General features: G+C 40.2%; 1 protein-coding gene across 4 annotated transcripts in view; it reads left to right on the top strand.

The window, feature by feature from the left end:
• The window catches only part of LINGO2 (leucine rich repeat and Ig domain containing 2), an 828878-nt gene that overhangs the window by 458667 nt on the left and 355951 nt on the right, over positions 1–14260 (top strand). Inside the window, exon 1 of one of the 4 annotated variants that reach the window (XM_066368306.1) lies at positions 7351–7463. The exons of the other annotated variants lie outside the window; for them this stretch is intronic. The gene's annotated coding sequence lies outside the window, so the exon portion shown is untranslated. Of the gene's footprint in view, positions 1–7350; positions 7464–14260 lie in introns of those variants that run through there. 4 annotated transcript variants of the gene reach the window in all.

The following is a 14260-nucleotide window of genomic DNA, read 5'->3' as shown; positions in this document are numbered from 1 at the left end:
CTTTCACCACTGATTCATATGAAAATTTTAGAGAGAAGGTGAGAACTGTGACATAGAACTTACTGAAAATTACTCTGTCAGATATTAATATTCGTGAGGTCTTACTCTCATAGCTATAAGATATTGGGCACAGTTTGTTTTAATAGAAGATAACAAAATGGACATTATCTCCATTTGGCTTCAGGAATACTGTTGAGTTTGGAGAATTGAAGGATGCAGTTATTTACTGGATAATATGACACCCACGCACAGAGTGTCTAGAAGTACACGGGTGTCATGCAAAGGCATCAGCACCCAGTGGAGGTAGCAGCACTTAACTGGAATATCAGTGTTGTAGACAAAGAGGGAGGAAGGGGCAGAGGAGTAGTGCAGTGGCTAGACATATCATTGAGTTCATGTTGACTCTTTTTGGTGATAACCAAAAATACCTGGAGCAGGACTCAACTGAGGGAAATAGCAAGTGACAGCTTCCATCCATAATAAATATTTAGAGGAAGGTGAGATAACTGAACATGAAGCAAGCCAGGAAAGCTTCATGATGGAGGAAGAACAGGATCTAGGTTAAGAAGAGCTGAAGGTAGTGGGGAGCGATGGTACTAGAAGATGCAGCTGAGGAGCGACAGTGACGTACCCGCAGTCTGTATGGGGAGACCACGAGCAGGGTCTCTGCTCAGTACTGTGACTCACTGGAACTCTGTGTACATTAAGAGAGGACAGTAAGCAACTGGATTATAAATAGATATCAAGGCCAGAACAAAAGAAGCCTGTAGCGTCTTCACCTCAAATATCCAAAAGTAACAGGCTCTTGATAGGACGTTTACAAAGTTAGTCAGAGAGTAACATTCCCTTGATCCACAGCCATGCACGGAGCACTTTACATATTATATTTCAATAGTCAAAAGTTCTATTATTATTGTTTATCTTCCATAAATCAAAATTGAGGCTCAGAGAGTTTAAGTACCTGGCCCATCATGACAGGATAGAGATTAAGTCAGGATTCGAGAAGAGATGTGTGTGGCTTTACAAATCACAATATGTTGCCATTCTTTTCTACTTTTTCTCTGTTTGACTCCCTGATCCCAGTTGATTCAGGTTGGCCTTGAATTTTCTCCATGCTGTTGTAATTTCTTATATAACATAATGGTCATTCCATTTTACATAAAGATAAAATAATAAAATAAAAACACTTATGGTAGATCTCTCACTTCTTGAAATCAGTTCTTTTAATGATATTCATTTTACCTGATTTTTTTTTTTAAGATACTGGCCTTGAATTTGCAGTTCTTTTCTATTTCAGTACCTGGCCATGAATCTCCCAGCATCATATAGAATTGAGTGATTTCCTTTGATATGTTAATGTTCTAGGAGATAATGTACATGTACTTTAATAAAAGACACATTCTTGTGCCCTGCCTGACCTAGAGGCAGAGTTTGAGTTCAAGGAGGTAAGCAGCAAGAAAGGAAATAGATTTCACAAAGGAGGATGAAGCAGACAAAAGAAGTTTTGAAGAGAGATGAGACTGAAATTAAAGAAGGCCACCATGAGGGTAGAACAATTAGGCATCACTTGGAAAACCTAAAAGATGGGCTTCAGCATGGACAAGTTCAGCATTCTGGGCTGGAAACACATGACTTGGGGCCTCGGGATGAAGATACCCATGCTGACAAGAAATCAATAATGACTTTCTCTACCATTGATTGAGGAGGAACAGCTATCTACTCCAAATACCTGTGAGGACCTAACCTAATTAGTTTCAGGGACCATGTTAAAGTTGTTCTAATACTCTTGAGAATTACCAAGGGTGTAAGTTACTGTTGTGATGGCCCACCCTGAGGAAAGATATCAGAAGGAACTGTGAAATCTTGTTCATGAAAAGTTGGCTGGAAGAAATAAGCCCCTCACTACACGAGGCACCTACCTGCAAGGGAGTGAGCTACTTTGCTGCCATGTCTGACTGCTTTATGCAAAACTTTTTAAACCATGTTTTATCTTAATGAATCAGTTTGACTTTGCAGGAAGAACCTGCAAAGAAATCACATTCAAGTAAAAGTGTGTGCGAATTTGTCTTGGAAGACTGAAATAATTGGTAGATAAGTTCAATTTTAAGAGTTAAATGAAAGAAAATCTTCAATTTACACAGTTCAGATAGCACTTTGCATGATACTGTTTTCTTCTCATTTAATTGGGGGAATTTTCCAAGTTATTTATGAACTCAGTGAAAAACATTAGAAGGTGCTATCAAATATATCTTGATGTCAGTTTAACTCAAACAATAGTCATGCATTTTCAAATTTCCAGAAGAAAACTTTTATTCTTATAAATGAACCTTAGTTACTCTTTTTAATGTACCCTCAGAGTTGGGCTTTGGAATAAAAAAATAGAGCTTTATATATGGTACAGTGGTGGAACAGAAAAGAGAATGGTAGAAAATAAATTAGTCTGTAGGAAATACTTAAGGTTGGAACTAATTTTGTATGCTTCAGTTACTAAATTTATATAGTAACATGCACTCTTTTTTTTTTCTTATCTTTTTTTTTAAGTGAGAGGAGAGGAGACAGATAGACTCCTGCATGCGCCCCGACCAGGATCTACCTGGTGACCCCATCTAGAGCCAATGCTTGAATCAAACAAGCTATCCTTAGTGCCCAGGGTCACATTCAAACCAATCAAGCCACTGGCTTCAAGAGAGGAAAAAAGGAGAGAAGGGGGAGAGGAAAGGGAAGAGAAGCAGATGGTTGCTTCTCCTATGTACCCTAACTGGGAATCAAACCTGGGATGTCTGCACTCTGGGCCAGTGCCCTATCTACTGAGCCAACTGGCCAGGCCCTTGTAACATACATTCTAAAAATATATTCATATATACCATCACCTGCAGTGAATATTAATTGTAACTCCATTTTAGCTCTCAAATACATTTAATTCTCTCCATCTTCTCTCTCTTTGGGCTGATGTAATTACCTCTTAACTGTTCTCTGTAGCTCCAGTCTGGCCCTGGCTCAGTCTGCTGCCATCAAATGGGGCTTTCTATCTGGAGGAAAGTGGATTTTCTCTTTGTCTGTTGCTCTCTAGGAAGGGGAATAAAACTGCGTCTGGTGCATTTGCTAAGGAAGTTCATTCTAATCCTGTCTGGTTTATGAGCTGAAACATCGTTGTGTCAGAAGAGCACAGGGCTTCTCTGAGAATGACTTTCTAGATAGGGATGCCGGAACCACTCGTGTAGATGCTGGAACTGCTACGGGATTGTCTCAGTGTTGATGTTTGTGTTTCCTCTCCTCCGTTCACCTGTCAGAGTCTGGGTTACCAAAATGCTAAAGGACTATTTTCCTCGAGTAAAAGATTCCAGAGAGGTTTTGTGGCTTACTTTTTCAGGTAAATTTTAGCCCTGATCTATTTGTCTATACAAAAGAACCACTATGCTTTTCCACTTCTGAATTAGGTGTTAACTAAGGCCAAAACACTGCACAAACTGGATCATGAAGAGTCCATTTATAGTGACTGCATTCAAGAGCAGAGTAACTAGTGAATATGAAATAAGCAGCTTTTTCCAAGGGCCAAAGTTAAGGAGCAAGGGCACACATGGTCAGCACGCATGATAAGCAAGAACCAATTTTATTGGGTGTTAGAAACAAGCTGGTTTTCTTTTTAAAATAAAAGTTCATCCACGATTATGTATTATGCTCCAAACATATGAGAGACATTTTCCTAAGTTTTGGCAATGGTTAGGGAACCAGAAAGATCGATCATGGCGTTGAGGACTTTAAGAAGTTTAAGTTTGCCTGACCTGTGGTGGCACAGTGGATAAAGCATCGACCTGGAAATGCTGAGGTCGCCGGTTCGAAACCCTGGGCTTGTCTGGTCAAGGCACATATGGGAGTTGATGCTTCCAGCTCCCCCCCCCCTTCTCTCTCTCTCTCTCTCTCTCTCTCTCTCTCTCTCGGTCTCTCCCTCTCCTCTCTGAAATGAATAAATAAAAAATAAATAAATAAAAATTAAAAAGTTTAATGCAGGGAAGCATAAAATAAATTATGCCAAAAGAAATAAATTTAAGAGACTCAAAAAGAGGTTCATTAAAGGCCTTACTCAGCTGATGTGTCCAGAAGCATCTGAAAACCAAACAGCTCTCTAAGTTGAAGCAGGGTGGGTGGGAAGAGGTAGCCTGAGTTCTGTGGTCTGGCTCAGGTACATTCTCAATTTCAGCTGCTGTAATTCTTGCAGTTGGTGGTGTTGGAGGTTGTTTTTGTTGGGCCTTTTGCTCAGGGCTATTGTCATAAAACTATCGTCTCTTTTGAAAGTTTTGTTTATAAACCTTGCTGTTTGTTGGTTAAGCCAAGGTTGAGGGCAGAAGTAGGAAAAAAAGTTGAAAGGAAACAGAAAAGAAAGCGAGGAGAATATCTAAGGCTATTTTGTTCTTCTACAGAAAGTATACAAATAAATAAAATATCTTCTGGGTTTGTAAGGTGAATGAAAACAGTGAATTCGGGAAAGGTAGAAGAGAGTTGTCAAAGAGGCATTTATAAGGAGAAGACATTCGAGCTGAAATCCGACTGTTGAGAAGGAGAAAGCCCTATGAAGACATCAGGTTTAGCAATGACAAATGCTCTGAAGCAGGGCTAAGCTCAGCGTGTTCAGGCAGGAGGAAGAACAGAGAGATGTGTGAAGAAAAGGTAGAGATGGAGAGTTTGTAGGTTGTGCTTTGAAAGTGGGTAATATGGGGAGAGAGAAGGATGTGGGAAAGTTCACAAGTGACTCCAGCTGTTTGGAGCTCACCTCCGCCCTTGCTGCCCTGCACATGTCAAGTGTTGACAGAAGACTCTGATGGAGTTTTAGGAGGGATAGTCTCAAATGTCAGTGTGCTGAGAATTCATCTGGGCATTGTGTTAAAGTGTAGATTCTAAATCAGAGGGCCTGAAATCAAGCCTGTTATGCTTCTTTCTGATGAAATCCTGAGTCAGGCCGATGATGGTAGATGATGCTAGTTGAAGAGCATCCCAAGAAGAAAGGCTTCAGGGGATTCTCTGGTGACCCCTATCTTCTCCCCCACTCCTGCCAATGCTTTAGATATTAGAATGGGTATAGCCAGGTTTTATTTTCTTCTCCCCAGTTTAAGGTAGCCTTTGGGAAGCCTTTTTCTTGGTCTGTTTATTAGCTTACCTGAAACCACTGTGATCTCTTTTGAGTGCTGGTTCTTGGCAAATTTTCTATTTAAATTTTAAAATGGCAGAACTTTTTTATTTTTTTTACAGAGACAGAGAGAGAGAGATAGAGAGAGTCAGGGAGAGGGAAAGGTAGGGACAAACAGACAGAAAGGGTGAGAGATAAGAAGCATCAATTTTTTGTTGTGGCACCTTAGTTTTTTATTGATTGTTTTCTCATATGTGCCTTGACCATGAGGCTACAGCAGACTGAGTAACCCGTTGCCCAAGCCAGCAACCTTGGGCTCAAGCTGGTGAACTTTGCTCAAATCAGATGAACCCACGCTCAAGCTAGTGACCTCGGGGTCTCGAACCTGGGCCCTCCGCATCCCAGTCCAATGCTCTAACCACTGTGCCACCGCCCAGTCAGGCAGTAGATGCAATTTAAATCACCTTCCCTACAGGTATCTTTACTACTTTGAGATTATTTTGTCATATGCTACTTACAAATTCTATGTAGTCTGAGTAATTGTTATAATTGTTAAATAAAAAATGCTTGGTTTCTCATTTATTTATAGAGTTGAGGGTTTTTTTAAATTTTTTCCATTGGGGACTCTATAGACTGCAGAGTACAGACACTGAAAGTATCTGTCCCATTATAAATATGGGAAATTCTTTCTAGATTACATTAAATAACTTAAAACTATTTTTTAGCAGGTAACAAAGCATTTATAAATGCATGTATATCAAGGTAGTGATTTGACTAAAACATTGTCTAAGCAAACTAGAAAGGACTATGAAAAATTATTTTCTCCTCTGTGATTAATATTTTAGAAGTCCTAAGTATTTTTTACTGTTTCCTATAAATATAGACCAACGGGAAAATGCCTGGGTCAAGAAGACTGTGCTGCCCTGGCCAGTTGGCTCAGGGGTAGAGTGTCGGCCTGGCATGCGTGGGACCCGGGTTCGATTCCCGGCCAGGGCACACAGGAGAAGCGCCCATTTGCTTCTCCACCCCCCCTCCTTCCTCTCTGTCTCTCTCTTCCCCTCCCGCAGCCAAGGCTCCATTGGAGCAAAGATGGCCCGGGCGCTGGGGATGGCTCCTTGGCTGCTGCCCCAGGCGCTAGAGTGGCTCTGGTTGCGTCAGAGCGACGCCCCGGAGGGGCAGAGCATCGCCCCCTGGTGGGCAGAGCGTCGCCCCTGGTGGGCGTGCCGGGTGGATCCCGGTCAGGCGCATGCGGGAGTCTGTCTGACTGTCTCTCCCCGTTTCCAGCTTCAGAAAAATACAAAAAAAAAAAAAAGAAGACTGTGCTGTTGAACTGTAAGGACATCACATGAATTTAGTTCTGAATAACTGAAGACAGGGAACAATGCTCCTGCTTCTAATGGGCCAGCTTTAATATTTTCATCCATCTTTATGAAAGTATATTGTTTAAGAGCAACAGGTGTAAGACCTTAAAGGGCATACTGTCTGGTCAGCTACTGACCACCTGTATGAACTTTGGCAAATTGGATAGACCCCTCTGAACCTCAAACTCCTCATCTGTAGAGCGGCCCCTCATGCCCTCATGAGGTTTGTAACAGTTAAATAGAATATGCACGTAAATTTTAAGCATGGTATCTGGTACCCAGTTAAGCTTTCAATAGATGTCAGGCATTCCTATTGGGAATATGATTGCTAATTGTTATTTTCCCAACAAGAACAAATCCAATTAAGGAATAACAGGTTGGCAGAGCCTTCAAAACCTGTTTGTGATCTGAAATTTACAGACCAGCTGCTTATTTGCTTGTTTATTGCATTTGATATTGCTTAGCTGCACATAAGGGAGGTGGGTGGCCAAAGCTTAATTTACTTGTCCCTGTTTTTAAAAATGTGGGTTTTGGCTCTCACACTATTCTGAGGCACGGCCTGGTGGAAGCACTGGAGCTATGCACACTCCAGGCAGGTGGGAGGATTGTGCCGCGCTCCCGGGGGCTCTGCGTCTCTCCCCCCGGTGTGCGTCGTGGGAAAGAGGTTGCCAGTGCTGCCAGCCAAAGGCCCTCTCCTCCCACAGACCTGGAAACACATGAAAAGAGCCATGACTCACAGGCTACAACTTTTTCAGCTGCTGGATACAAGCACTGATAGGCTCAGCTCCCATGTTTTCATAACCCTGCAGGCTGACTAGAGGGGAAAGGGCTCTGCAGTTTTCAAATTAATAGTGCTTTCTGACCATAATTGAGAGCAACTGAGAGGTCCGTGAAGAGGTTAGGACTGTTCCTGTTTCTTTGCTGGAGTCAGTGGGAAGGATGATCTGAGGGGACACCAGTGTACCTGCAGACCCTTAGAGGTACAGTATTTGAAGTGCGTGCAAATCCTTCCTTACAGACAATCAGAGCCCTTGCTTTCCTGCCTCCCATCTTTGCCCATTTCTCTAGTAGCACTTCACTCATCGTGTCATCTTTTGTTGTGGTGGCTGTTATTGGCCTGTCTTCTGTGGACTGTGTGCTTGGTTGAGGGCAAGTCTCCTGCCTTCGTAATCATTGGATCTCCAGCCCTGAGCCCAGAACCTGGTAGACAATAAGTGCTTAAATAGCAATTCCTGGCTATGTGCATGGATGTATTGGTGAGTGGGTGATGAATGGCTACACTGATAAAATTAGGGAAAAGAAAAGACTGCAGCACAGTGGACTTTGGTGCACATGGAAATACTCCTTAATTATCAGACAGACATCTGGTGGGAGGAATAATTGATTAGAAAGAGAGTTCTGAAGTTCAGAAAACTTAAAGTCATAATATTAAGTTTGAGAGCATTTACTTTGTCTATGAAATTCGAAGTAATTTGGGGGAAAATTTGAAAAAGAAAAGTGACCTTAAAAGTATAAATTGTGGGCCCTGGCCGGTTGGCTCAGCGGTAGAGCGTCGGCCTGGCGTCGGCCTGGCGTGCGGGGGACCCGGGTTCGATTCCCGGCCAGGGCACATAGGAGAAGTGCCCATTTGCTTCTCCACCCCCATCCCCCTCCTTCCTCTCTGTCTCTCTCTTCCCCTCCCGCAGCCAAGGCTCCATTGGAGCAAAGATGGCCCGGGCGCTGGGGTTGGCTCCTTGGCCTCTGCCCCAGGCGCTAGAGTGGCTCTGGTCCCGGCAGAGCGACGCCCCGGAGGGGCAGAGCATCACCCCTGGTGGGCGTGCAGGGTGGATCCCGGTCGGGCGCATGCGGGAGTCTGTCTGACTGTCTCTACCCGTTTCCAGCTTCAGAAAAAATACAAAAAAAAAAATATCAAAAAAGTATAAATTGTGGTCTGTGACAGACATGACATTTCAAAAGCAGATTTTGTTTATTTAAAGGTGAGGTATATTGAATCTGTAGGAGATTTGAACAGACTAAGAGCTTAATGTTCCATTGAGAAAAGGTGGTAGAATTTCATTCATGCACTCATCAAAACAGTGTTTTTTAAAAACCTATTTTGTGGGTCCTGGTCAGTTACCTCAGTTGATTAGTGCATTGTCTAGATATGCCAAGGTTGTGGGTTCGATCCCCAGTCAGAGCACATACAATAAAGAACAAATAAGTGCATAAATAATTGAAACAACAAATCAATATTTCTTTCTCTCTCTCTAAAATTAAAAAAAAAAGGGGGCCTTTGTACTGAACATAATGGGCTGTGCGATTAATTGATCCACATCTTAGTGCTCTGGGTCTTCACACTTAAATCAAGAAGTAGACATGAAAATAAGTAATTGTAATAGTAGGAAAATAGAGGTATGATTATCAAGGCACTATGAAAATACAAGTGATGGACTTGTTCAACCCTTTTCATGAAAATCTGAAAAGAGGAGAAAGATGAAATCCGAACCAGAACTTGAAGAATAGATGGCAGTTTAGAATAAACGGGAGAAAAAAAAATGACATTGTACATGTAAAGATATAGAAAATCTGGGAGGAGCATGGTGCATTCTGAGAAGTGCTTCTGTATAACCACTTCATTGGGCTGTATGAGGGAAGTGAGGAGATCAGAAAGACCAAGGATAAATTATTCAGGACTTCTACATCAAACTATGGATTCAAAATATGTTCCTCCATGTAGGTTATACATAACTGAAGAAGAATGTTATAAACAATACTAATTGCTTTTCCAAATATTGAAGTATAATGCCTAAAGGGTGCATTGTAGTTCTACTTGTCAGGTAGAAAATGTGTATTCAGTGGTTAAGTAGTCTTGACCTCATGTGCTTTTAATTATTTCGTAAAGGCAATGGATTTAAAATATAACAATGTGATTTCACTTTATACTCTTGTCTCAGTTTGGCATACATCCTTTTACAAATCAGAAAAGCATCCTGGAAAAAAAAGTATTACCATGATTTTCTTTCAAGCAACATGTAGAATCTTAACTATTTTTAAAATGGACTCATTGATAAGGTCAGAAATAAAATCTAAAAACAAATAGAATCTAAAAACCACTGGTTTCTTCTTGACCTTGACTTTCTTACAAGACCATCCAGCTCAATAAATTCAATGTCCTGCAAAAAGAAGGTGATACTTTATATCTTAACTATATTATGCCAACTCTATTCTAAGGCAATATGTTCATAAGTTCTCCTGTGTGACTTTAAATATCTGTCTTATAAGATTTTGTATTCCTTACCTCAAAATATCTTTACAGATTGATCTTTTTTAAACTTAGTTTAAAATTATATTTTTCTTTAGTCAAACAAGTAATTAACCAGATATCATCCTCTTAAAAATTATCAGTGCATTAGAGGAATTACAATTAAAAAATCAAGAGGATATTTCCAGGCTGCCTAGCTCTGTTTAATATTTTTTGACCAATATTTTTAGAGTGACTTTATGCAAAGCACTATAAATTTGTATGGCGGTGGTGGTGACAGGCACAAATAACGTGAATATTGAAAAGCACTCATTGTAGATACTGGGTTGCAAGGCATTACTCTAAGTGTTTTTTACAATTTTAACATATTTAGTCCTGGTGTATAAGGGGGTTACCTTTTTATATCCCCATTTTATCAATGAGAAAACTGAGACTCAGCGAAATTATTAAGTAACATGCTGAGATGATGAGCCAGAAAATAGAGGAGCCAAAACTTGAACTTCTGTTATCTGGATAGAGCCTTTGTTCTTAGACCCTTCTGCACTCCTGCCCTAGAAGGAAACCAGGGCTTCCTGCAATAGTGAGAGGACAAGTCATGTCACCATCTGGGAACTATTTCAGGAATTTAGACTAAGAAGAGAGTTCCTGTCTGGATGATCATGAAGAGTTCAGAGGAGACATTGTAACTATACCTCAAGGATTGGTGAAATTTTGTCAGGCAGAGGTTAAGATGACACTGCAGGCTAGGAATTGTCATCAGCAAAGGCACTGAGGTGGAAGAGCACAAAAAATAGAAGAGAATACAGGAAGCATTTTGTCAGGAGTGGTGTGGAGAATCCTTGTAGAAGGGCAGGAGGAGAGTTATTAGAAGGAAAGCTGTAGCAAATTCTAGAGAACCATAAAGCCCAGATACAAGAGTTTGAAATTCATTCTGGATGTGAAGGCTTGTGATTAGAAGTTTTTAATTAATTAATTATTTTTTTATTTATTTGAGCAAAGGATTAATAAGGGAAAATGAATTAGGCAGGTATGTGTAGGATTGATTAGATAGAAAAATTACAAAGATCTGAAAGGAAAACAAAGGTTGATATTTCAATGAATTTAAATGCTTCCCCGAGAATAACAAGGGCAAACTTTTAAAAGATCAAGGGCTTCTGAGTACCTTAACTCTGCCACAAACCTAAGATGATCTTGAACTTGGCGATAGCACACGAGGCACAGTTATGAAATCTTGCCCTCCGTACACAAACGTGACTTTTTGTACCGTCTGTAAATCTGGAAGAATAATGTATTTTCAGTTCCCCCCTGCATTCAGAACCCATGAGAAATACAGTTCTTTATTTAACTTTACCTCTGTATCTTGATGACAGATTTGCCCAAGATAAATGCACAGAGGGGTGCTGGTAGTACATAAATTTCAGATGTCTGTGGCTGTCCTGTGGTCTGCAGGAATGATGTATGTGCTGCTTTAAAGTGGGCATTCATAACGGTTAGAACTTACTCAGGGCACAAGGGACTGGGAATGAGTGAGCCAGTAAAAATTTCACAGGCGGCCCTGGCCGGTTGGCTCAGTGGTAGAGCGTCGGCTTGGCGTGTGGGAGTCCCAGGCCAGGGCACACAGGAGAAGCAGATGGGTGCTTCTCCACCCCTCCCCCTCTCCTTCCTCTCTGTTTCTCTCTTCCCCTCCTGCAGCCAAGGCTCCATTGGAGCAGGGTTGGCCCGGGCGCTGGGGATGGCTCTGTGGCCTCTTCCTCAGGTGCTAGAATGGCTCTGGTTGCAGCAGAGTGACGCCCCAGATGGGAAGAGCATCGCCCCCTGGTGGGCTTGCCGGGTGGATCCCAGTAGGGCGCATGCGGGAGTCTGTCTGACTGCCTCCGTTTCCAACTTCAGAAAAATTAAAAAAATTTAAAAAATTAAAAAAATTAAAAAAAAATTTCACAGGCTACAACCAATGTTCTTACATAAGTCCCAATCGTTTCTGGAGAGGCAAAAAGCAATGATCTGGACCTAATTTCAGTATAGTTTTCCCATTGCACCTGTGCCTCATGGGGCCTCAGACATGCAGATGTCAAGAGCAGATGAGCAAGAACCTATGAGTTGTATATCTCACGAGAATTCTGAGGGAGAGTTGTACCTCAGCTTTATATTTACTGGACTTGGAATGGCATGGCATTGACCAAATACATGTATTCTAGGAAGCTGAGTTTTGAGAGAGATCTGGGAGATTCCAGGATAACTCTACAAACATCAGATTTGCATGGCCTTATCATTGGGTGGGTCACAATTACTTGCATCAGAGAAAATGGCAGAAAACTTGTTCTAAAAGTTGTAACCTTTTTGTAGTAATGTGAATAAATTGATTTTTCTGTAACATTATACTGTTTGACTGATGTGCTGCATTTAATTGACAACCTCCTTACAACACCCCAAAGTAAATGGCCCTCGGGGGGGTATTTCATCAAAGGGAGCCTTTTGGTTGATGTTGGTGCTTTATTTCACTCAAGAGGAAGCTTCAACAAGCTAGAACTGAGGAAGCATCTTGAAATGATATGTAAGTGCTGAACACATTGAAGAAAAACAAACTGAGTTTAAGTGAAATTAAATTATCCAGTTTTAAAACTAATATTAAATCATTCAAATATGAGACTATAAATAGAGTTGGACAATGACTGACTGCTTCTTATCTTAAAACTTATTTATGATCATCTTGTATGCTGACCCCCTCTTTCCACTTTAAATGTGACTCTGGGTTCAATCAGTTTGTAAGGAAAAGGATTGTATATGAACCAAGAGGCTAAATCCTCTGAGCTTGACTGGGAGTATTGGCAGCTACAAGTTACTGCAGGTGCTCTGAGAGAGGTGGTACTAAGATCAAAGTTTTGATTTGGGTTCATCTATGCCATTTCACTTACTTTTTTCTGTTGCCTTTATAAAAATTTATTTTGAAATAATCTTAAACATATAAATAAGTTTAAAAAAAAATTGTACAAAGATTTCCTGAATCGTTTTTACCCAGAATTAACTGTTGTTAATATTTATGCCATATTTGCATTATAATTCTCTATTTGTAATATATGTATTTTTCCACAACCATTTGATAGTAGGTTGCAAATGCATGCCCCTGTAAAAGTAACATTTAGCTACTTCAGTGGGTTTTTATTAAATGCAAGACTATTCTCTTACATATATTAAGGGTGATACTTTAATCTACAATCAATATTGAATTCATTGACTATCCCAATTATATTATTTATGTGAATAAATATATAGGAGGTCATTAGGTTACAACAGTCTCAACATACAATATTTCAAGTTTACAATGCTCACTCCCATAAAAACTTAAAAAATTTGAGATGTGTTTTGGCTTACACCATTAGCATTGTACTTATAGACTATATGGGTGAACTAATTTGGTTGTGCATGGCAGAAGAATATGCAGTATTCTTTTCTGTGGCTTCGCTGTGTTTTTATGTTCTAGATTATAATTTTACAACTATGTTAGGATAGGTAAGTGATTTAGGCTAGGGTGTGTTTCAACTTACACCAAGATTTGGGTTATGTCACTATAATAGAAATGAAACTGTGTTGTAACCTGAGGACCCCCTATAAAAGTCTAGGATCCAGTCATGCATTTACTATACTAAAGGGAGACAATTTTCATGTGATATTTGGAAAGGGGCCATGGTAGAGTTATATTTATTAAATGTACTTTTATCTTCAGAAGATATATCCCTGAGAAGTAGTCTATCAATCAAGGTTCTCCAGAGAAACAAAGCCAATAAAATATATTACATTTTGTAGGACATGTTACTTGTGAATATATATTTTACATGTGAATATATAAAATATTAGACATACATATATAATATATGGTAATTGTAATTATAATTATTATTCAAATATTATTGTGACCCTAATGGAAATGCCATGAGTTTTTTTAGAAACTTGTGATATTGATATTTCTGGTTGGATTAAGAATGTTTGAGAGAAATAATCAAATATAATTTATTTTTTTTCTAGAAGATCTTAAAATCCCTTCCAATTCATGTCTGTTTATATGTACCTATATAAAATCTATATATCTGGAAAAAATGGAACTAGGCAAGTTAAAAATTAATAGGGTAAGCCAAGCACTATTACTGTGGGCTTGTGTCTAAAACCTATAGGGCAGACTGGTAGGCTTGAACTCAGCAGGAGTTGATACTTCAGTATATTTTTTAATTTATAAATTCAATTTAATGGAGTGACATTGGTCAATAAGAATACATAAGTGCCTGACTAGGCAGTGCACAGTGGGTAGAGCGTCAGACTGGGATGCAGTGGACCCAGGTTCAAAACCCCGAGGTCACTGGCTTGAGTGAGGGCTCATCTGGTTTGAGCACAACTCACCAGATTGAACCCAAGGTCGTTGGCTTGAGCAAGGGGTCACTTGCTCTGCTGTAGCTCCCCAGTCAAGGCACATATGAGAAAGCAATCAATGAACAACTAAGGTGTCGCAATAAAGAATTGATGCTTCTCATCTCTCTCTTCCTGTCT

The sequence above is a fragment of the Saccopteryx leptura genome, chromosome 2 (assembly GCF_036850995.1).
Source record: "Saccopteryx leptura isolate mSacLep1 chromosome 2, mSacLep1_pri_phased_curated, whole genome shotgun sequence".
Taxonomy (NCBI): domain Eukaryota; kingdom Metazoa; phylum Chordata; class Mammalia; order Chiroptera; family Emballonuridae; genus Saccopteryx; species Saccopteryx leptura.
The sequence above is the reverse complement of the archived record's forward strand: the minus strand, read 5'-3'. Positions and strand labels throughout refer to the sequence as shown.